Raw genomic sequence first — 22,354 nt, forward strand, 5'->3', positions numbered from 1 at the left:
CTCCTGTATTATCGGCACTGGGGCCTCTCATGTTTTATAGTCACTAGGGCCTCTATCGTATTATAGTCACAAGGGCCTCTATCGTATTATAGTCACGAGGGCCTCTATCGTATTATAGTCACTGGGGCCTCTCCTGTATTATAGTCATTGGGGTCTCTCCTGTATTATAGTCACTGAGGCTTCTCCTGTATTATAGTCACTGGGACCCCTCCTGTATTATCGGCACTGGGGCCTCTCATGTTTTATAGTCACTGGGGCCTCTCCTGTATTATTGTCACTGGGGACTCTCCTGTGTTATAGTCACTGGTGCCTCTCCTGTATTATTGTCACTGGGGCCTCTCCTGTATTATAGTCACTGGGGCCTCTCCTGTATTATAGTCATTGGGGCCCCTCCTGTGTTATAGTCACTGGGGCCTCTCCTGTATTATAGTCACTGGTGCCTCTCCTGTATTATAGTTACTGGTGCCTCTCCTGTGTTATAGTCACTGGGGCCCCTCCTGTGTTATAGTCACTGGGGCATCTCCTGTATTATAGTCACTGGGGTCTCGCCTGTATTATAGTCACTGGGGCCTCACCTGTATTATAGTCACTGGGGGCTCTTCTGTGTTATAGTCACTGGGAACTCTCCTGTATTATAGTCACTGGGAACTCTCCTGTATTATAGTCACTGGTGCCTCTCCTGTATTATTGTCACTGGGGCCTCTCCTGTATTATAGTCACTGAGGCTTCTCCTGTATTATAGTCACTGGGGCCTCTCCTTTATTATACTCACTGGGGACTCTCCTGTATTAAAGTCACTGGGCCTCTCCTGTATTAGAGTCACTGCGGACTCTCCTGTATTATAGTCACTGGCGCCCCTCCTGTATTATAGTCACTGGGGCCTCGCCTGTATTATAGTCACTGGGCCTCTCCTGTATTATAGTCACTGAGGCCTCTCCATTATTAAGTGACTGGGGCCTCTCCTGTATTATAGTCACTGGGACCCCTCCTGTATTATAGTCACTGGGGCCTCTCCTGTATTATTGTCACTGGGGACTCTCCTGTGTTATAGTCACTGGGGCCTCTCCAGCATTATTGTCACTGGGGCCTCTCCTGTATTATAGTCACTGGGGCCTCTCCAGTATTATATTCACTGGGGCCCCTCCTGTATTAAAGTCACTGAACCTCCTGCATTATAGTCACGATGGCCTCTCGTGTATTATAGTCACTGGGGACTTTCCTTTATTATAGTGACTGGGACCCTCCTGTATTATAGTCACTAGGCCCTCTCCTGTATTACAGTGACTGGGCCTCTCCTGTATTATAGTCACTGGGGCCTCTCCTGTATTATAGTCACTGGGGACCCTCCTGTATTAAAGTCACTGTTTCCTCTCCTGTATTATAGTCACTGGGCCTCTCCAGTATTATAGTCACTGAGGCCTCTCCAGTATTATAGTGACTGGGGCCTCTCCTGTATTATTGTCACTGGGGACCCTTCTGTATTATAGTGACTGGGGCCTCTCCTGTATTATAGTCACTGGGACCCCTCCTGTATTATAGTGACTGGGGCCTCTCCTGTATTATAGTCACTGGGGCCCCTCCTGTATTTTATTCACTGAGGCTTCTCCTGTATTATAGTCACTGGGTCCCTCCTGTATTATAGTCACTGGGGCCTCTCCTGTATTATTGTCACTGGGGCCTCTCCTGTATTATAGTCACTGGGGCCTCTCCTGTATTATAGTCACTGGGACCTCTCCTGCATTATAGTCACTGGGGTCTCTCCTGTATTATTGTCACTAGGGCCTCTCCTGTATTATAGTCACTGGGGTCTCTCCTGTATTATTGTCACTGAGGCCTCTCCTGTATTATTGTCACTGGGGCCTCTCCTGTATTATAGTCACTGGGACCCCTCCTGTATTATCGGCACTGGGGCCTCTCATGTTTTATAGTCACTAGGGCCTCTATCATATTATAGTCACTAGGGCCTCTATCGTATTATAGTCACTGGGGCCTCTCCTGTATTCTAGTCACTGGGGCCTCTCCTGTATTATAGTCACTGGGGCCTCTCCTGTATTATAGTCATTGGGGTCTCTCCTGTATTATAGTCACTGAGGCTTCTCCTGTATGAAAGTCACTGGGACCCCTCCTGTATTATCGGCACTGGGGCCTCTCATGTTTTATAGTCACTGGGGCCTCTCCTGTATTATTGTCACTGGGGACTCTCCTGTGTTATAGTCACTGGTGCCTCTCCTGTATTATTGTCACTGGGGCCTCTCCTGTATTATAGTCACTGGGGCCTCTCCTGTATTATAGTCATTGGGGCCCCTCCTGTGTTATAGTCACTGGGGCCTCTCCTGTATTATAGTCACTGGTGCCTCTCCTGTATTATAGTCACTGGTGCCTCTCCTGTGTTATAGTCACTGTGGCCCCTCCTGAGTTATAGTCACTGGGGCATCTCCTGTATTATAGTCACTGGGGCCTCTCCTGTATTTTAGTCACTGGGGCCTCTCCTGTATTATAGTCACTGGGGCCTCTCCTGTATTTTAGTCACTGGGGTCTCTCCTGTATTATAGTCACTGAGGCTTCTCCTGTATTATAGTCACTGGGACCCCTCCTGTATTATCGGCACTGGTGCCTCTCATGTTTTATAGTCACTGGGGCCTCACCTGTATTATAGTCACTGGGGCCTCTCCTGTATTATAGTCACTGGGGCCTCTCCTGTATTATAGTCATTGGGGCGCCTCCTGTGTTATAGTCACTGGGGCCTCTCCTGTATTATAGTCACTGGTGCCTCTCCTGTATTATAGTCACTGGTGCCTCTCCTGTGTTATAGTCACTGGGGCCTCTCCTGTATTATAGTCACTGTGGCCCCGCCTGTATTATAGGCACTGGGGTCTCTCCTGTATTATTGTCACTAGGGCCTCTCCTGTATTATAGTCACTGGGGTCTCTCCTGTATTATTGTCACTGAGGCCTCTCCTGTATTATTGTCACTGGGGTCTCTCCTGTATTATTGTCACTAGGGCCTCTCCTGTATTATAGTCACTGGGGTCTCTCCTGTATTATTGTCACTGAGGCCTCTCCTGTATTATTGTCACCGGGGTCTCTCCTGTATTATAGTCACTGGGACCCCTCCTGTATTATCGGCACTGGGGCCTCTCATGTTTTATAGTCACGAGGGCCTCTATCGTATTATAGTCACGAGGGCCTCTATCGTATTATAGTCACTGGGGCCTCTCCTGTATTATAGTCACTGGGGCCTCTCCTGTATTATAGTCATTGGGGTCTCTCCTGTATTATAGTCACTGAGGCTTCTCCTGTATTATAGTCACTGGGACCCCTCCTATATTATCGGCACTGGGGCCTCTCATGTTTTATAGTCACTGGGGCCTCTCCTGTATTATTCTCACTGGGGACTCTCCTGTGTTATAGTCACTGGTGCCTCTCCTGTATTATTGTCACTGGGGACTCTCCTGTATTATAGTCACTGGGGCCTCTCCTGTATTATAGTCATTGGGGTCCCTCCTGTGTTATAGTCACTGGGGCCCCTCCTGTGTTATAGTCACTGGGGCATCTCCTGTATTATAGTCACTGGGTTCTCGCCTGTATTATAGTCACTGGGGGCTCATCTGTGTTATAGTCACTGGGAACTCTCCTGTATTATAGTCACTGGGAACTCTCCTGTATTATAGTCACTGGGGTCTCTCCTGTATTATTGTCACTGGGGCCTCACCTGTATTATCGTCACTGGGGCTTCTCCTGTATTATAGTCACTGTGGCCTCGCCTGTATTATTGTCACTGGGCACTCTCCTGTGTAATAGTCACTGGGGCCTCTCCTGTATTATATTCACTGGGACCCCTCCTGTATTATAGTCACTATGGCCTCTCCTGTATTATAGTCACAGGGGCCTCTCCTGTATTATAGTCACTGGGGCCTCTCCTGTATTAGAGTCACTGATGCCTCTCCTGTATTATATTCACTGTGTTCCTCCTGTATTATAGTGACTGGGCCCCTCCTGTATTATAGTCACTGGGGCCTCTCCTGTATTATAGTGACTGGGGCCCCTCCTGTATTATAGTCACTGGAGCCTCTCCTGTATTATAGTCACTGGGGCCCCTCCTGTATTATAGTCACTGGGGCCTCTCCTTTATTATAGTCACTGGGGACTCTCCTGTATTAAAGTCACTGGGCCTCTCCTGTATTATAGTCACTGGGGCCTCTCCTTTATTATAGTCACTGGGGACTCTCCTGTATTATAGTCACTGGCGCCCCTCCTGTATTATAGCCACTGGGGCCTCGCCTGTATTATAGTCACTGAGGCCTCTCCATTATTAAGTGACTGGGGCCTCTACTGTATTATAGTCACTGGGACCCCTCCTGTATTATAGTAACTGGGGCCTCTCCTGCATTATTGTCACTGGGGACTCTCCTGTGTTATAGTCACTGGGGCCTCTCCAGCATTATTGTCACTGGGGCCTCTCCTGTATTATAGTCACTGGGGCCTCTCCTGTATTATATTCACTGGGGCCCCTCCTGTATGAAAGTCACTGAACCTCCTGCATTATAGTCACGATGGCCTCTCGTGTATTATAGTCACTGGGGACTTTCCTTTATTATAGTGACTGGGCCCCTCCTGTATTATAGTCACTGGGGCCTCTCCTGTATTATAGTCACTGGGGACCCTCCTGTATTAAAGTCACTGTTTCCTCTCCTGTATTATAGTCACTTGGCCTCTCCAGTATTATAGTCACTGAGGCCTCTCCAGTATTATAGTGACTGGGGACTCTCCTGTATTATTGTCACTGGGGCCCCTTCTCTATTATAGTGACTGGGGCCTCTCCTGTATTATAGTCACTGGGACCCCTCCTGTATTATAGTGACTGGGGCCTCTCCTGTATTATAGTCACTGGGGCCGCTCCTGTATTTTATTCACTGAGGCTTCTCCTGTATTATAGTCACTGGGCCCCTCCTATATTATAGTCACTGGGGCCTCTCCTGTATTATTGTCACTGGAGCCTCTCCTGTATTATAGTCACTGGGGCCTCTCCTGTATTATAGTCACTGGGACCTCTCCTGTATTATTGTCACTGGGGTCTCTCCTGTATTATTGTCACTAGGGCCTCTCCTGTATTATAGTCACTGGGGTCTCTCCTGTATTATTGTCACTGGGGCCTCTCCTGTATTATAGTCACTGGGACCCCTCCTGTATTATCGGCACTGGGGCCTCTCATGTTTTATAGTCACTAGGGCCTCTATCATATTATAGTCACTAGGGCCTCTATCGTATTATAGTCACTGGGGCCTCTCCTGTATTATAGTCACTGGGGCCTCTCCTGTATTATAGTCACTGGGGCCTCTCCTGTATTATAGTCATTGGGGTCTCTCCTGTATTATAGTCACTGGGACCCCTCCTGTATTATAGTGACTGGGGCCTCTCCTGTATTATAGTCACTGGGGCCGCTCCTGTATTTTATTCACTGAGGCTTCTCCTGTAATATATTCACTGGGCCCCTCCTGTATTATAGTCACTGGGGCCTCTCTTTTATTATTGTCACTGGGGGGCTCTCCTGTGTTATTGTCACTGTGGCCTCTCCTGTATTATTGTCACTGGGGCCTCTCCTGTATTATAGTCACTGTGGCCCCGCCTGTATTATAGGCACTGGTGCCTCTCCTGTATTATAGTCACTGGTGCCTCTCCTGTGTTATAGTCACTGGGGCCCCTCCTGTGTTATAGTCACTGGGGCATCTCCTGTATCATAGTCATTGGGGCGCCTCCTGTGTTATAGTCACTGGGGCCTCTCCTGTATTATAGTCACTGTGGCCCCGCCTGTATTATAGGCACTGGGGTCTCTCCTGTATTATTGTCACTAGGGCCTCTCCTGTATTATAGTCACTGGGGTCTCTCCTGTATTATTGTCACTGAGGCCTCTCCTGTATTATTGTCACTGGGGTCTCTCCTGTATTATTGTCACTAGGGCCTCTCCTGTATTATAGTCACTGGGGTCTCTCCTGTATTATTGTCACTGAGGCCTCTCCTGTATTATTGTCACTGGGGCCTCTCCTGTATTTTGTCACTGGGACCCCTCCTGTATTATCGGCACTGGGGCCTCTCATGTTTTATAGTCACTAGGGCCTCTATCGTATTATAGTCACGAGGGCCTCTATCGTATTATAGTCACTGGGGCCTCTCCTGTATTATAGTCACTGGGGCCTCTCCTGTATTATAGTCATTGGGGTCTCTCCTGTATTATAGTCACTGAGGCTTCTCCTGTATTATAGTCACTGGGACCCCTCCTGTATTATCGGCACTGGGGCCTCTCATGTTTCATAGTCACTGGGGCCTCTCCTGTATTATTGTCACTGGGGACTCTCCTGTGTTATAGTCACTGGTGCCTCTCCTGTATTATTGTCACTGGGGCCTCTCCTGTATTATAGTCACTGGGGCCTCTCCTGTATTATAGTCATTGTGGCCCCTCCTGTGTTATAGTCACTGGGGCCTCTCCTGTATTATAGTCACTGGTGCCTCTCCTGTATTATAGTCACTGGTGCCTCTCCTGTGTTATAGTCACTGGGGCCCCTCCTGTGTTATAGTCACTGGGGCATCTCCTGTATTATAGTCACTGGGGTCTCGCCTGTATTATAGTCACTGGTGCCTCTCCTGTGTTATAGTCACTGGGAACTCTCCTGTATTATAGTCACTGGGAACTCTCCTGTATTATAGTCACTGGGGTCTCTCCTGTATTATTGTCACTGGGGCCTCACCTGTATTATAGTCACTGAACCTCCTGTATTATAGTCACTGTGGCCTCGCCTGTATGATATTCACTGGGACCCCTCCTGTATTATAGTCACTATGGCCTCTCCTGTATTATAGTCACAGGGGCCTCTCCTGTATTATAGTGACTGGGGCCTCTCCTGTATTAGAGTCACTTATGCCTCTCCTGTATTATATTCACTGTGTTCCTCCTGTATTATAGTGACTGGGCCCCTCCTGTATTATAGTCACTGGGGCCTCTCCTGTATTATAGTGACTGGGGCTCCTCCTGTATTATAGTCACTGGAGCCTCTCCTGTATTATAGTCACTGGGGCCCCTCCTGTATTATAGTCACTGGGGCCTCTCCTTTATTATAGTCACTGGGGACTCTCCTGTATTAAAGTCACTGGGCCTCTCCTGTATTATAGTCACTGGGGACTCTCCTGTATTATAGTCACTGGCGCCCCTCCTGTATTATAGTCACTGGGGCCTCGCCTGTATTATAGTCACTGGGCCTCTCCTGTATTATAGTCACTGAGGCCTCTCCATTATTAAGTGACTGGGGCCTCTCCTGTATTATAGTCACTGGGACCCCTCCTGTATTATAGTCACTGGGGCCTCTCCTGTATTATTGTCACTGGGGACTCTCCTGTATTATAGTCACTGGTGCCTCTCCTGTATTATTGTTACTGGGGACTCTCCTGTGTTATAGTCACTGGGGCCTCTCCTGTATTATAGTCACTGGGGCCTCTCCTGTATTATATTCACTGGGGCCCCTCCTGTATTTTATTCACTGAGGCTTCTCCTGTATTATAGTCACTGGGCCCCTCCTGTATTATAGTCACTGGGGCCTCTCCTGTATTATTGTCACTGGGGCCTCTCCTGTATTATAGTCACTGGGCCTCTCCTGTATTATATTCACTGGGGCCCCTCCTGTATTATTGTCACTGAGGCCTCTCCTTTATTATTGTCACTGGGGTCTCTCCTGTATTATTGTCACTAGGGCCTCTCCTGTATTATAGTCATTGGGGTCTCTCCTGTATTATAGTCACTGAGGCATCTCCTGTATTATAGTCACTGGGACCCCTCCTGTATTATCGGCACTGGGGCCTCTCATGTTTTATAGTCACTGGGGCCTCTCCTGTATTATTGTCACTGGGGACTCTCCTGTGTTATAGTCACTGGTGCCTCTCCTGTATTATTGTCACTGGGGCCTCTCCTGTATTATAGTCACTGGGGCCTCTCCTGTATTATAGTCATTGGGGCCCCTCCTGTGTTATAGTTACTGGGGCCTCTCCTGTATTATAGTCACTGGTGCCTCTCCTGTATTATAGTCACTGGTGCCTCTCCTGTGTTATAGTCACTGGGGCCTCTCCTGTGTTATAGTCACTGGGGCATCTCCTGTATTATAGTCACTGGGGTCTCGCCTGTATTATAGTCACTGGGGCCTCGCCTGTATTATAGTCACTGGGGGCTCTTCTGTGTTATAGTCACTGGGAACTCTCCTGTATTATTGTCACTGGGAACTCTTCTTTATTATAGTGACTGGGGCCCCTCCTGTATTATAGTCACTGGGGCCTCTCCTGTATTATAGTCACTGGGACCCCTCCTGTATTATAGTGACTGGGGCCTCTCCTGTATTATAGTCACTGGGGCCGCTCCTGTATTTTATTCACTGAGGCTTCTCCTGTATTATAGTCACTGGGCCCCTCCTGTATTATAGTCACTGGGGCCTCTCTTTTATTATTGTCACTGGGGGGCTCTCCTGTGTTATTGTCACTGGGGCCTCTCCTGTATTATTGTCACTGGGGCCTCTCCTGTATTATAGTCACTGTGGCCCCGCCTGTATTATAGGCACTGGGGTCTCTCCTGTATTATTGTCACTAGGGCCTCTCCTGTATTATAGTCACTGGGGTCTCTCCTGTATTATTGTCACTGAGGCCTCTCCTGTATTATTGTCACTGGGGTCTCTCCTGTATTATTGTCACTAGGGCCTCTCCTGTATTATAGTCACTGGGGTCTCTCCTGTATTATAGTCACTGGGGCCTCTCCTGTATTATAGTCACTGGGGCCTCTCCTGTATTATAGTCATTGGAGTCTCTCCTGTATTATAGTCACTGAGGCTTCTCCTGTATTATAGTCACTGGGACCCCTCCTGTATTATCGGCACTGGGGCCTCTCATGTTTTATAGTCACTGGGGCCTCTCCTCTATTATTGTCACTGGGGACTCTCCTGTGTTATAGTCACTGGTGCCTCTCCTGTATTATTGTCACTGGGGCCTCTCCTGTATTATAGTCACTGGGGCCTCTCCTGTATTATAGTCATTGGGGCGCCTCCTGTGTTATAGTCACTGGGGCCTCTCCTGTATTATAGTCACTGGTGCCTCTCCTGTATTATAGTCACTGGTGCCTCTCCTGTGTTATAGTCACTGGGGCCCCTCCTGTGTTATAGCCACTGGGGCATCTCCTGTATCATAGTCACTGGGGTCTCGCCTGTATTATATTCACTGGGGCCTCGCCTGTATTATAGTCACTGGGGGCTCTTCTGTGTTATAGTCACTGGGAACTCTCCTGTATTATAGTCACTGGGAACTCTCCTTTATTATAGTCACTGGGGCCCCTCCTGTATTATAGTCACTGGGGCCTCTCCTGTATTATAGTCACTGGGACCCCTCCTATATTATAGTGACTGGGGCCTCTCCTGTATTATAGTCACTGGGGCCGCTCCTGTATTTTATTCACTGAGGCTTCTCCTGTATTATATTCACTGGGCCCCTCCTGTATTATAGTCACTGGGGCCGCTCTTTTATTATTGTCACTGGGGGGCTCTCCTGTGTTATTGTCACTGGGGCCTCTCCTGTATTATTGTCACTGGGGCCTCTCCTGTATTATAGTCACTGTGGCCCCGCCTGTATTATAGGCACTGGTGCCTCTCCTGTATTATAGTCACTGGTGCCTCTCCTGTGTTATAGTCACTGGGGCCCCTCCTGTGTTATAGTCACTGGGGCATCTCCTGTATCATAGTCATTGGGGCGCCTCCTGTGTTATAGTCACTGGGGCCTCTCCTGTATTATAGTCACTGTGGCCCCGCCTGTATTATAGGCACTGGGGTCTCTCCTGTATTATTGTCACTAGGGCCTCTCCTGTATTATAGTCACTGGGGTCTCTCCTGTATTATTGTCACTGAGGCCTCTCCTGTATTATTGTCACTGGGGTCTCTCCTGTATTATTGTCACTAGGGCCTCTCCTGTATTATAGTCACTGGGGTCTCTCCTGTATTATAGTCACTGTGGCCCCGCCTGTATTATAGGCACTGGGGTCTCTCCTGTATTATTGTCACTAGGGCCTCTCCTGTATTATAGTCACTGGGGTCTCTCCTGTATTATTGTCACTGAGGCCTCTCCTGTATTATTGTCACTGAGGCCTCTCCTGTATTATTGTCACTGGGGTCTCTCCTGTATTATAGTCACTGGGACCCCTACTGTATTATCGGCACTGGGGCCTCTCATGTTTTATAGTCACTAGGGCCTCTATCGTATTATAGTCACGAGGGCCTCTATCGTATTATAGTCACTGGGGCCTCTCCTGTATTATAGTCACTGGGGCCTCTCCTGTATTATAGTCATTGGGGTCTCTCCTGTATTATAGTCACTGAGGCTTCTCCTGTATTATAGTCACTGGGACCCCTCCTGTATTATCGGCACTGGGGCCTCTCATGTTTTATAGTCACTGGGGCCTCTCCTGTATTATTGTCACTGGGGACTCTCCTGTGTTATAGTCACTGGTGCCTCTCCTGTATTATTGTCACTGGGGCCTCTCCTGTATTATAGTCACTGGGGCCTCTCCTGTATTATAGTCATTGGGGCCCCTCCTGTGTTATAGTCACTGGGGCCTCTCCTGTATTATAGTCACTGGTGCCTCTCCTGTGTTATAGTCACTGGGGCCCCTCCTGTGTTATAGTCACTGGGGCATCTCCTGTATTATAGTCACTGGGGTCTCGCCTGTATTATAGTCACTGGTGCCTCTCCTGTGTTATAGTCACTGGGAACTCTCCTGTATTATAGTCACTGGGAACTCTCCTGTATTATAGTCACTGGGGTCTCTCCTGTATTATTGTCACTGGGGCCTCACCTGTATTATAGTCACTGAACCTCCTGTATTATAGTCACTGTGGCCTCGCCTGTATTATATTCACTGGGACCCCTCCTGTATTATAGTCACTATGGCCTCTCCTGTATTATAGTCACAGGGGCCTCTCCTGTATTATAGTGACTGGGGCCTCTCCTGTATTAGAGTCACTTATGCCTCTCCTGTATTATATTCACTGTGTTCCTCCTGTATTATAGTGACTGGGCCCCTCCTGTATTATAGTCACTGGGGCCTCTCCTGTATTATAGTGACTGGGGCCCCTCTTGTATTATAGTCACTGGAGCCTCTCCTGTATTATAGTCACTGGGGCCCCTCCTGTATTATAGTCACTGGGGCCTCTCCTTTATTATAGTCACTGGGGACTCTCCTGTATTAAAGTCACTGGGCCTCTCCTGTATTATAGTCACTGGGGACTCTCCTGTATTATAGTCACTGGCGCCCCTCCTGTATTATAGTCACTGGGGCCTCGCCTGTATTATAGTCACTGGGCCTCTCCTGTATTATAGTCACTGAGGCCTCTCCATTATTAAGTGACTGGGGCCTCTCCTGTATTATAGTCACTGGGACCCCTCCTGTATTATAGTCACTGGGGCCTCTCCAGTATTATTGTCACTGGGGACTCTCCTGTATTATAGTCACTGGGGCCTCTCCTGTATTATTGTCACTGGGGACTCTCCTGTGTTATAGTCACTGGGGCCTCTCCTGTATTATAGTCACTGGGGCCTCTCCTGTATTATATTCACTGGGGCCCCTCCTGTATTTTATTCACTGAGGCTTCTCCTGTATTATAGTCACTGGGCCCCTCCTGTATTATAGTCACTGGGGCCTCTCCTGTATTATTGTCACTGGGGCCTCTCCTGTATTATAGTCACTGGGCCTCTCCTGTATTATATTCACTGGGGCCCCTCCTGTATTATTGTCACTGAGGCCTCTCCTTTATTATTGTCACTGGGGTCTCTCCTGTATTATTGTCACTAGGGCCTCTCCTGTATTATAGTCACTGGGGTCTCTCCTGTATTATTGTCACTGAGGGTTCTCCTGTATTATTGTCACTGGGGCCTCTTCTGTATTATAGTCACTGGGACCCCTCCTGTATTATCGGCACTGGGGCCTCTCATGTTTTATAGTCACTAGGGCCTCTATCATATTACAGTCACTAGGGCCTCTATCGCATTATAGTCACTGGGGCCTCTCCTGTATTATAGTCACTGGGGCCTCTCCTGTATTATAGTCACTGGGGCCTCTCCTGTATTATAGTCATTGTGGTCTCTCCTGGATTATAGTCACTGAGGCACCTCCTGTATTATAGTCACTGGGACCCCTCCTGTATTATCGGCACTGGGGCCTCTCATGTTTTATAGTCACTGGGGCCTCTCCTGTATTATTGTCACTGGGGACTCTCCTGTGTTATAGTCACTGGTGCCTCTCCTGTATTATTGTCACTGGGGCCTCTCCTGTATTATAGTCACTGGGGCCTCTCCTGTATTATAGTCATTGGGGCCCCTCCTGTGTTATAGTTACTGGGGCCTCTCCTGTATTATAGTCACTGGTGCCTCTCCTGTATTATAGTCACTGGTGCCTCTCCTGTGTTATAATCACTGGGGCCCCTCCTGTGTTATAGTCACTGGGGCATCTCCTGTATTATAGTCACTGGAGTCTCGCCTGTATTATAGTCACTGGGGCCTCGCCTGTATTATAGTCACTGGGGGCTCTTCTGTGTTATAGTCACTGGGAACTCTCCTGTATTATAGTCACTGGGAACTCTCCTTTATTATAGTCACTGGGGCCCCTCCTGTATTATAGTCACTGGGGCCTCTCCTGTATTATAGTCACTGGGACCCCTCCTGTATTATAGTGACTGGGGCCTCTCCTGTATTATAGTCACTGGGGCCGCTCCTGTATTTTATTCACTGAGGCTTCTCCTGTATTATAGTCACTGGGCCCCCCCTGTATTATAGTCACTGGGGCCTCTCTTTTATTATTGTCACTGGGGGGCTCTCCTGTGTTATTGTCACTGGGGCCTCTCCTGTATTATTGTCACTGGGGCCTCTCCTGGTATTATAGTCACTGTGGCCCCGCCTGTATTATAGGCACTGGGGTCTCTCCTGTATTATTGTCACTAGGGCCTCTCCTGTATTATAGTCACTGGGGTCTCTCCTGTATTATTGTCACTGAGGCCTCTCCTGTATTATTGTCACTGGGGTCTCTCCTGTATTATTGTCACTAGGGCCTCTCCTGTATTATAGTCACTGGGGTCTCTCCTGTATTATTGTCACTGAGGCCTCTCCTGTATTATTGTCACTGGGGCCTCTCCTGTATTTTGTCACTGGGACCCCTCCTGTATTATCGGCACTGGGGCCTCTCATGTTTTATAGTCACTAGGGCCTCTATCGTATTATAGTCACGAGGGCCTCTATCGTATTATAGTCACTGGGGCCTCTCCTGTATTATAGTCACTGGGGCCTCTCCTGTATTATAGTCATTGGAGTCTCTCCTGTATTATAGTCACTGAGGCTTCTCCTGTATTATAGTCACTGGGACCCCTCCTGTATTATCGGCACTGGGGCCTCTCATGTTTTATAGTCACTGGGGCCTCTCCTGTATTATTGTCACTGGGGACTCTCCTGTGTTATAGTCACTGGTGCCTCTCCTGTATTATTGTCACTGGGGCCTCTCCTGTATTATAGTCATTGGGGCCCCTCCTGTGTTATAGTTACTGGGGCCTCTCCTGTATTATAGTCACTGGTGCCTCTCCTGTATTATAGTCACTGGTGCCTCTCCTGTGTTATAGTCACTGGGGCCCCTCCTGTGTTATAGTCACTGGGGCATCTCCTGTATTATAGTCACTGGGGTCTCGCCTGTATTATAGTCACTGGGGCCTCGCCTGTATTATAGTCACTGGGGGCTCTTCTGTGTTATAGTCACTGGGAACTCTCCTGTATTATAGTCACTGGGAACTCTCCTTTATTATAGTCACTGGGGCCCCTCCTGTATTATAGTCACTGGGGCCGCTCCTGTATTTTATTCACTGGGGCCTCTCCTGTATTATAGTCACTGGGGCCTCTCCTGTATTATAGTCATTGGGGTCTCTCCTCTATTATAGTCACTGAGGCTTCTCCTGTATTATAGTCACTGGGACCCCTCCTGTATTATCGGCACTGGGGCCTCTCATGTTTTATAGTCACTGGGGCCTCTCCTGTATTATTGTCACTGGGGACTCTCCTGTGTTATAGTCACTGGTGCCTCTCCTGTATTATTGTCACTGGGGCCTCTCCTGTATTATAGTCACTGGGGCCTCTCCTGTATTATAGTCATTGGGGCGCCTCCTGTGTTATAGTCACTGGGGCCTCTCCTGTATTATAGTCACTGGTGCCTCTCCTGTATTATAGTCACTGGTGCCTCTCCTGTGTTATAGTCACTGGGGCCCCTCCTGTGTTATAGCCACTGGGGCATCTCCTGTATCATAGTCACTGGGGTCTCGCCTGTATTATATTCACTGGGGCCTCGCCTGTATTATAGTCACTGGGGGCTCTTCTGTGTTATAGTCACTGGGAACTCTCCTGTATTATAGTCACTGGGAACTCTCCTTTATTATAGTCACTGGGGCCCCTCCTGTATTATAGTCACTGGGGCCTCTCCTGTATTATAGTCACTGGGACCCCTCCTATATTATAGTGACTGGGGCCTCTCCTGTATTATAGTCACTGGGGCCGCTCCTGTATTTTATTCACTGAGGCTTCTCCTGTATTATATTCACTGGGCCCCTCCTGTATTATAGTCACTGGGGCCTCTCTTTTATTATTGTCACTGGGGGGCTCTCCTGTGTTATTGTCACTGGGGCCTCTCCTGTATTATTGTCACTGGGGCCTCTCCTGTATTATAGTCACTGTGGCCCCGCCTGTATTATAGGCACTGGTGCCTCTCCTGTATTATAGTCACTGGTGCCTCTCCTGTGTTATAGTCACTGGGGCCCCTCCTGTGTTATAGTCACTGGGGCATCTCCTGTATCATAGTCATTGGGGCGCCTCCTGTGTTATAGTCACTGGGGCCTCTCCTGTATTATAGTCACTGTGGCCCCGCCTGTATTATAGGCACTGGGGTCTCTCCTGTATTATTGTCACTAGGGCCTCTCCTGTATTATAGTCACTGGGGTCTCTCCTGTATTATTGTCACTGAGGCCTCTCCTGTATTATTGTCACTGGGGTCTCTCCTGTATTATTGTCACTAGGGCCTCTCCTGTATTATAGTCACTGGGGTCTCTCCTGTATTATAGTCACTGTGGCCCCGCCTGTATTATAGGCACTGGGGTCTCTCCTGTATTATTGTCACTAGGGCCTCTCCTGTATTATAGTCACTGGGGTCTCTCCTGTATTATTGTCACTGAGGCCTCTCCTGTATTATTGTCACTGAGGCCTCTCCTGTATTATTGTCACTGGGGTCTCTCCTGTATTATAGTCACTGGGACCCCTCCTGTATTATCGGCACTGGGGCCTCTCATGTTTTATAGTCACTAGGGCCTCTATCGTATTATAGTCACGAGGGCCTCTATCGTATTATAGTCACTGGGGCCTCTCCTGTATTATAGTCATTGGGGCCTCTCCTGTATTATAGTCATTGGGGTCTCTCCTGTATTATAGTCACTGAGGCTTCTCCTGTATTATAGTCACTGGGACCCCTCCTGTATTATCGGCACTGGGGCCTCTCATGTTTTATAGTCACTGGGGCCTCTCCTGTATTATTGTCACTGGGGACTCTCCTGTGTTATAGTCACTGGTGCCTCTCCTGTATTATTGTCACTGGGGCCTCTCCTGTATTATAGTCACTGGGGCCTCTCCTGTATTATAGTCATTGGGGCCCCTCCTGTGTTATAGTCACTGGGGCCTCTCCTGTATTATAGTCACTGGTGCCTCTCCTGTATTATAGTCACTGGTGCCTCTCCTGTGTTATAGTCACTGGGGCCCCTCCTGTGTTATAGTCACTGGGGCATCTCCTGTATTATAGTCACTGGGGTCTCGCCTGTATTATAGTCACTGGTGCCTCTCCTGTGTTATAGTCACTGGGAACTCTCCTGTATTATAGTCACTGGGAACTCTCCTGTATTATAGTCACTGGGGTCTCTCCTGTATTATTGTCACTGGGGCCTCACCTGTATTATAGTCACTGAACCTCCTGTATTATAGTCACTGTGGCCTCGCCTGTATTATATTCACTGGGACCCCTCCTGTATTATAGTCACTATGGCCTCTCCTGTATTATAGTCACAGGGGCCTCTCCTGTATTATAGTGACTGGGGCCTCTCCTGTATTAGAGTCACTTATGCCTCTCCTGTATTATATTCACTGTGTTCCTCCTGTATTATAGTGACTGGGCCCCTCCTGTATTATAGTCACTGGGGCCTCTCCTGTATTATAGTGACTGGGGCCCCTCTTGTATTATAGTCACTGGAGCCTCTCCTGTATTATAGTCACTGGGGCCCCTCCTGTATTATAGTCACTGGGGCCTCTCCTTTATTATAGTCACTGGGGACTCTCCTGTATTAAAGTCACTGGGCCTCTCCTGTATTATAGTCACTGGGGACTCTCCTGTATTATAGTCACTGGCGCCCCTCCTGTATTATAGTCACTGGGGCCTCGCCTGTATTATAGTCACTGGGCCTCTCCTGTATTATAGTCACTGAGGCCTCTCCATTATTAAGTGACTGGGGCCTCTCCTGTATTATAGTCACTGGGACCCCTCCTGTATTATAGTCACTGGGGCCTCTCCAGTATTATTGTCACTGGGGACTCTCCTGTATTATAGTCACTGGGGCCTCTCCTGTATTATTGTCACTGGGGACTCTCCTGTGTTATAGTCACTGGGGCCTCTCCTGTATTATAGTCACTGGGGCCTCTCCTGTATTATATTCACTGGGGCCCCTCCTGTATTTTATTCACTGAGGCTTCTCCTGTATTATAGTCCCTGGGCCCCTCCTGTATTATAGTCACTGGGGCCTCTCCTGTATTATTGTCACTGGGGCCTCTCCTGTATTATAGTCACTGGGCCTCTCCTGTATTATATTCACTGGGGCCCCTCCTGTATTATTGTCACTGAGGCCTCTCCTTTATTATTGTCACTGGGGTCTCTCCTGTATTATTGTCACTAGGGCCTCTCCTGTATTATAGTCACTGGGGTCTCTCCTGTATTATTGTCACTGAGGGTTCTCCTGTATTATTGTCACTGGGGCCTCTTCTGTATTATAGTCACTGGGACCCCTCCTGTATTATCGGCACTGGGGCCTCTCATGTTTTATAGTCACTAGGGCCTCTATCATATTACAGTCACTAGGGCCTCTATCGCATTATAGTCACTGGGGCCTCTCCTGTATTATAGTCACTGGGGCCTCTCCTGTATTATAGTCACTGGGGCCTCTCCTGTATTATAGTCATTGGGGTCTCTCCTGTATTATAGTCACTGAGGCATCTCCTGTATTATAGTCACTGGGACCCCTCCTGTATTATCGGCACTGGGGCCTCTCATGTTTTATAGTCACTGGGGCCTCTCCTGTATTATTGTCACTGGGGACTCTCCTGTGTTATAGTCACTGGTGCCTCTCCTGTATTATTGTCACTGGGGCCTCTCCTGTATTATAGTCACTGGGGCCTCTCCTGTATTATAGTCATTGGGGCCCCTCCTGTGTTATAGTTACTGGGGCCTCTCCTGTATTATAGTCACTGGTGCCTCTCCTGTATTATAGTCACTGGTGCCTCTCCTGTGTTATAGTCACTGGGGCCCCTCCTGTGTTATAGTCACTGGGGCATCTCCTGTATTATAGTCACTGGAGTCTCGCCTGTATTATAGTCACTGGGGCCTCGCCTGTATTATAGTCACTGGGGGCTCTTCTGTGTTATAGTCACTGGGAACTCTCCTGTATTATAGTCACTGGGAACTCTCCTTTATTATAGTCACTGGGGCCCCTCCTGTATTATAGTCACTGGGGCCTCTCCTGTATTATAGTCACTGGGACCCCTCCTGTATTATAGTGACTGGGGCCTCTCCTGTATTATAGTCACTGGGGCCGCTCCTGTATTTTATTCACTGAGGCTTCTCCTGTATTATAGTCACTGGGCCCCTCCTGTATTATAGTCACTGGGGCCTCTCTTTTATTATTGTCACTGGGGGGCTCTCCTGTGTTATTGTCACTGGGGCCTCTCCTGTATTATTGTCACTGGGGCCTCTCCTGTATTATAGTCACTGTGGCCCCGCCTGTATTATAGGCACTGGGGTCTCTCCTGTATTATTGTCACTAGGGCCTCTCCTGTATTATAGTCACTGGGGTCTCTCCTGTATTATTGTCACTGAGGCCTCTCCTGTATTATTGTCACTGGGGTCTCTCCTGTATTATTGTCACTAGAGCCTCTCCTGTATTATAGTCACTGGGGTCTCTCCTGTATTATTGTCACTGAGGCCTCTCCTGTATTATTGTCACTGGGGCCTCTCCTGTATTTTGTCACTGGGACCCCTCCTGTATTATCGGCACTGGGGCCTCTCATGTTTTATAGTCACTAGGGCCTCTATCGTATTATAGTCACGAGGGCCTCTATCGTATTATAGTCACTGGGGCCTCTCCTGTATTATAGTCACTGGGGCCTCTCCTGTATTATAGTCATTGGAGTCTCTCCTGTATTATAGTCACTGAGGCTTCTCCTGTATTATAGTCACTGGGACCCCTCCTGTATTATCGGCACTGGGGCCTCTCATGTTTTATAGTCACTGGGGCCTCTCCTGTATTATTGTCACTGGGGACTCTCCTGTGTTATAGTCACTGGTGCCTCTCCTGTATTATTGTCACTGGGGCCTCTCCTGTATTATAGTCATTGGGGCCCCTCCTGTGTTATAGTTACTGGGGCCTCTCCTGTATTATAGTCACTGGTGCCTCTCCTGTATTATAGTCACTGGTGCCTCTCCTGTGTTATAGTCACTGGGGCCCCTCCTGTGTTATAGTCACTGGGGCATCTCCTGTATTATAGTCACTGGGGTCTCGCCTGTATTATAGTCACTGGGGCCTCGCCTGTATTATAGTCACTGGGGGCTCTTCTGTGTTATAGTCACTGGGAACTCTCCTGTATTATAGTCACTGGGAACTCTCCTTTATTATAGTCACTGGGGCCCCTCCTGTATTATAGTCACTGGGGCCTCTCCTGTATTATAGTCACTGGGACCCCTCCTGTATTATAGTGACTGGGGCCTCTCCTGTATTATAGTCACTGGGGCCGCTCCTGTATTTTATTCACTGAGGCTTCTCCTGTATTATAGTCACTGGGCCCCTCCTGTATTATAGTCACTGGGGCCTCTCTTTTATTATTGTCACTGGAGGGCTCTCCTGTGTTATTGTCACTGGGGCCTCTCCTGTATTATTGTCACTGGGGCCTCTCCTGTATTATAGTCACTGTGGCCCCGCCTGTATTATAGGCACTGGGGTCTCTCCTGTATTATTGTCACTAGGGCCTCTCCTGTATTATAGTCACTGGGGTCTCTCCTGTATTATTGTCACTGAGGCCTCTCCTGTATTATTGTCACTGGGGTCTCTCCTGTATTATTGTCACTAGGGCCTCTCCTGTATTATAGTCACTGGGGTCTCTCCTGTATTATTGTCACTGAGGCCTCTCCTGTATTATTGTCACTGGGGCCTCTCCTGTATTTTGTCACTGGGACCCCTCCTGTATTATCGGCACTGGGGCCTCTCATGTTTTATAGTCACTAGGGCCTCTATCGTATTATAGTCACGAGGGCCTCTATCGTATTATAGTCACGAGGGCCTCTATCGTATTATAGTCACTGGGGCCTCTCCTGTATTATAGTCACTGGGGCCTCTCCTGTATTATAGTCATTGGAGTCTCTCCTGTATTATAGTCACTGAGGCTTCTCCTGTATTATAGTCACTGGGACCCCTCCTGTATTATCGGCACTGGGGCCTCTCATGTTTTATAGTCACTGGGGCCTCTCCTGTATTATTGTCACTGGGGACTCTCCTGTGTTATAGTCACTGGTGCCTCTCCTGTATTATTGTCACTGGGGCCTCTCCTGTATTATAGTCACTGGGGCCTCTCCTGTATTATAGTCATTGGGGCGCCTCCTGTGTTATAGTCACTGGGGCCTCTCCTGTATTATAGTCACTGGTGCCTCTCCTGTATTATAGTCACTGGTGCCTCTCCTGTGTTATAGTCACTGGGGCCCCTCCTGTGTTATAGCCACTGGGGCATCTCCTGTATCATAGTCACTGGGGTCTCGCCTGTATTATATTCACTGGTGCCTCGCCTGTATTATAGTCACTGGGGGCTCTTCTGTGTTATAGTCACTGGGAACTCTCCTGTATTATAGTCACTGGGAACTCTCCTTTATTATAGTCACTGGGGCCCCTCCTGTATTATAGTCACTGGGGCCTCTCCTGTATTATAGTCACTGGGACCCCTCCTGTATTATAGTCACTGGGGCCTCTCCTGTATTATAGTCACTGGGGCCGCTCCTGTATTTTATTCACTGAGGCTTCTCCTGTATTATATTCACTGGGCCCCTCCTGTATTATAGTCACTGGGGCCTTTCTTTTATTATTGTCACTGGGGGGCTCTCCTGTGTTATTGTCACTGGGGCCTCTCCTGTATTATTGTCACTGGGGCCACTCCTGTATTATAGTCACTGTGGCCCCGCCTGTATTATAGGCACTGGGGTCTCTCCTGTATTATTGTCACTAGGGCCTCTCCTGTATTATAGTCACTGGGGTCTCTCCTGTATTATTGTCACTGAGGGCTCTCCTGTATTATTGTCACTGGGGCCTCTCCTGTATTATTGTCACTGGGACCTCTCCTATATTATTGTCACTGGGGACTCTCCTGTGTTATAGTCACTGGTGCCTCTCCTGTATTATTGTCACTGGGGCCTCTCCATGTATTATAGTCACTGGGGCCTCTCCTGTATTATAGTCATTGGGGCCCCTCCTGTGTTATAGTCACTGGGGCCTCTCCTGTATTATAGTCACTGGTGCCTCTCCTGTATTATAGTCACTGGTGCCTCTCCTGTGTTATCGTCACTGGGGCCCCTCCTGTGTTATAGTCACTGGGGCATCTCCTGTATTATAGTCACTGGGGTCTCGCCTGTATTATAGTCACTGGGGCCTCGCCTGTATTATAGTCACTGGGGGCTCTTCTGTGTTATAGTCACTGGGAACTCTCCTGTATTATAGTCACTGGGAACTCTCCTTTATTATAGTCACTGGGGCCCCTCCTGTATTATAGTCACTGGGGCCTCTCCTGTATTATAGTCACTGGGACCCCTCCTGTATTATACTGACTGGGGCCTCTCCTGTATTATTGTCACTGGGGGGCTCTCCTGTGTTATTGTCACTGGGGCCTCTCCTGTATTATTGTCACTGGGGCCTCTCCTGTATTATAGTCACTGTGGCCCCGCCTGTATTATAGGCACTGGGATCTCTCCTGTATTATTGTCACTAGGGCCTCTCCTGTATTATAGTCACTAGGGTCTCTCCTGTATTATTGTCACTGAGGCCTCTCCTGTATTATTGTCACTGGGATCTCTCCTGTATTATTGTCACTAGGGCCTCTCCTGTATTATAGTCACTGGGGTCTCTCCTGTATTATTGTCACTGAGGCCTCTCCTGTATTATCGGCACTGGGGCCTCTCATGTTTTATAGTCACTAGGGCCTCTATCGTATTATAGTCACTGGGGCCTCTATCGTATTATAGTCACTGGGGCCTCTCCTGTATTATAGTCACTGGGGCCTCTCCTGTATTATAGTCACTGGGGCCTCTCCTGTATTATAGTCATTGGGGTCTCTCCTCTATTGTAGTCACTGAGGCTTCTCCTGTATTATAGTCACTGGGACCCCTCCTGTATTATCGGCACTGGGGCCTCTCATGTTTTATAGTCACTGGGGCCTCTCCTGTATTATTGTCACTGGCGACTCTCCTGTGTTATAGTCACTGGTGCCTCTCCTGTATTATTGTCACTGGGGCCTCTCCTGTATTATAGTCACTGGGGCCTCTCCTGTATTATCGTCATTGGAGCGCCTCCTGTGTTATAGTCACTGGGGCCTCTCCTGTATTATAGTGACTGGGGCCCCTCTTGTATTATAGTCACTGGAGCCTCTCCTGTATTATAGTCACTGGGGGCCCTCCTGTATTATAGTCACTGGGGCCTCTCCTTTATTATAGTCACTGGGGACTCTTCTGTATTAAAGTCACTGGGCCTCTCCTGTATTATAGTCACTGGGGACTCTCCTGTATTATAGTCACTGGCGCCCCTACTGTATTATAGTCACTGGGGCCTCGCCTGTATTATAGTCACTGGGCCTCTCCTGTATTATAGTCACTGAGGCCTCTCCATTATTAAGTGACTGGGGCCTCTCCTGTATTATAGTCACTGGGACCCCTCCTGTATTATAGTCACTGGGGCCTCTCCAGTATTATTGTCACTGGG

The sequence above is a fragment of the Pristiophorus japonicus genome, chromosome 11 (genome assembly GCF_044704955.1).
Source record: "Pristiophorus japonicus isolate sPriJap1 chromosome 11, sPriJap1.hap1, whole genome shotgun sequence".
NCBI classification, from domain to species: Eukaryota; Metazoa; Chordata; class Chondrichthyes; family Pristiophoridae; genus Pristiophorus; species Pristiophorus japonicus.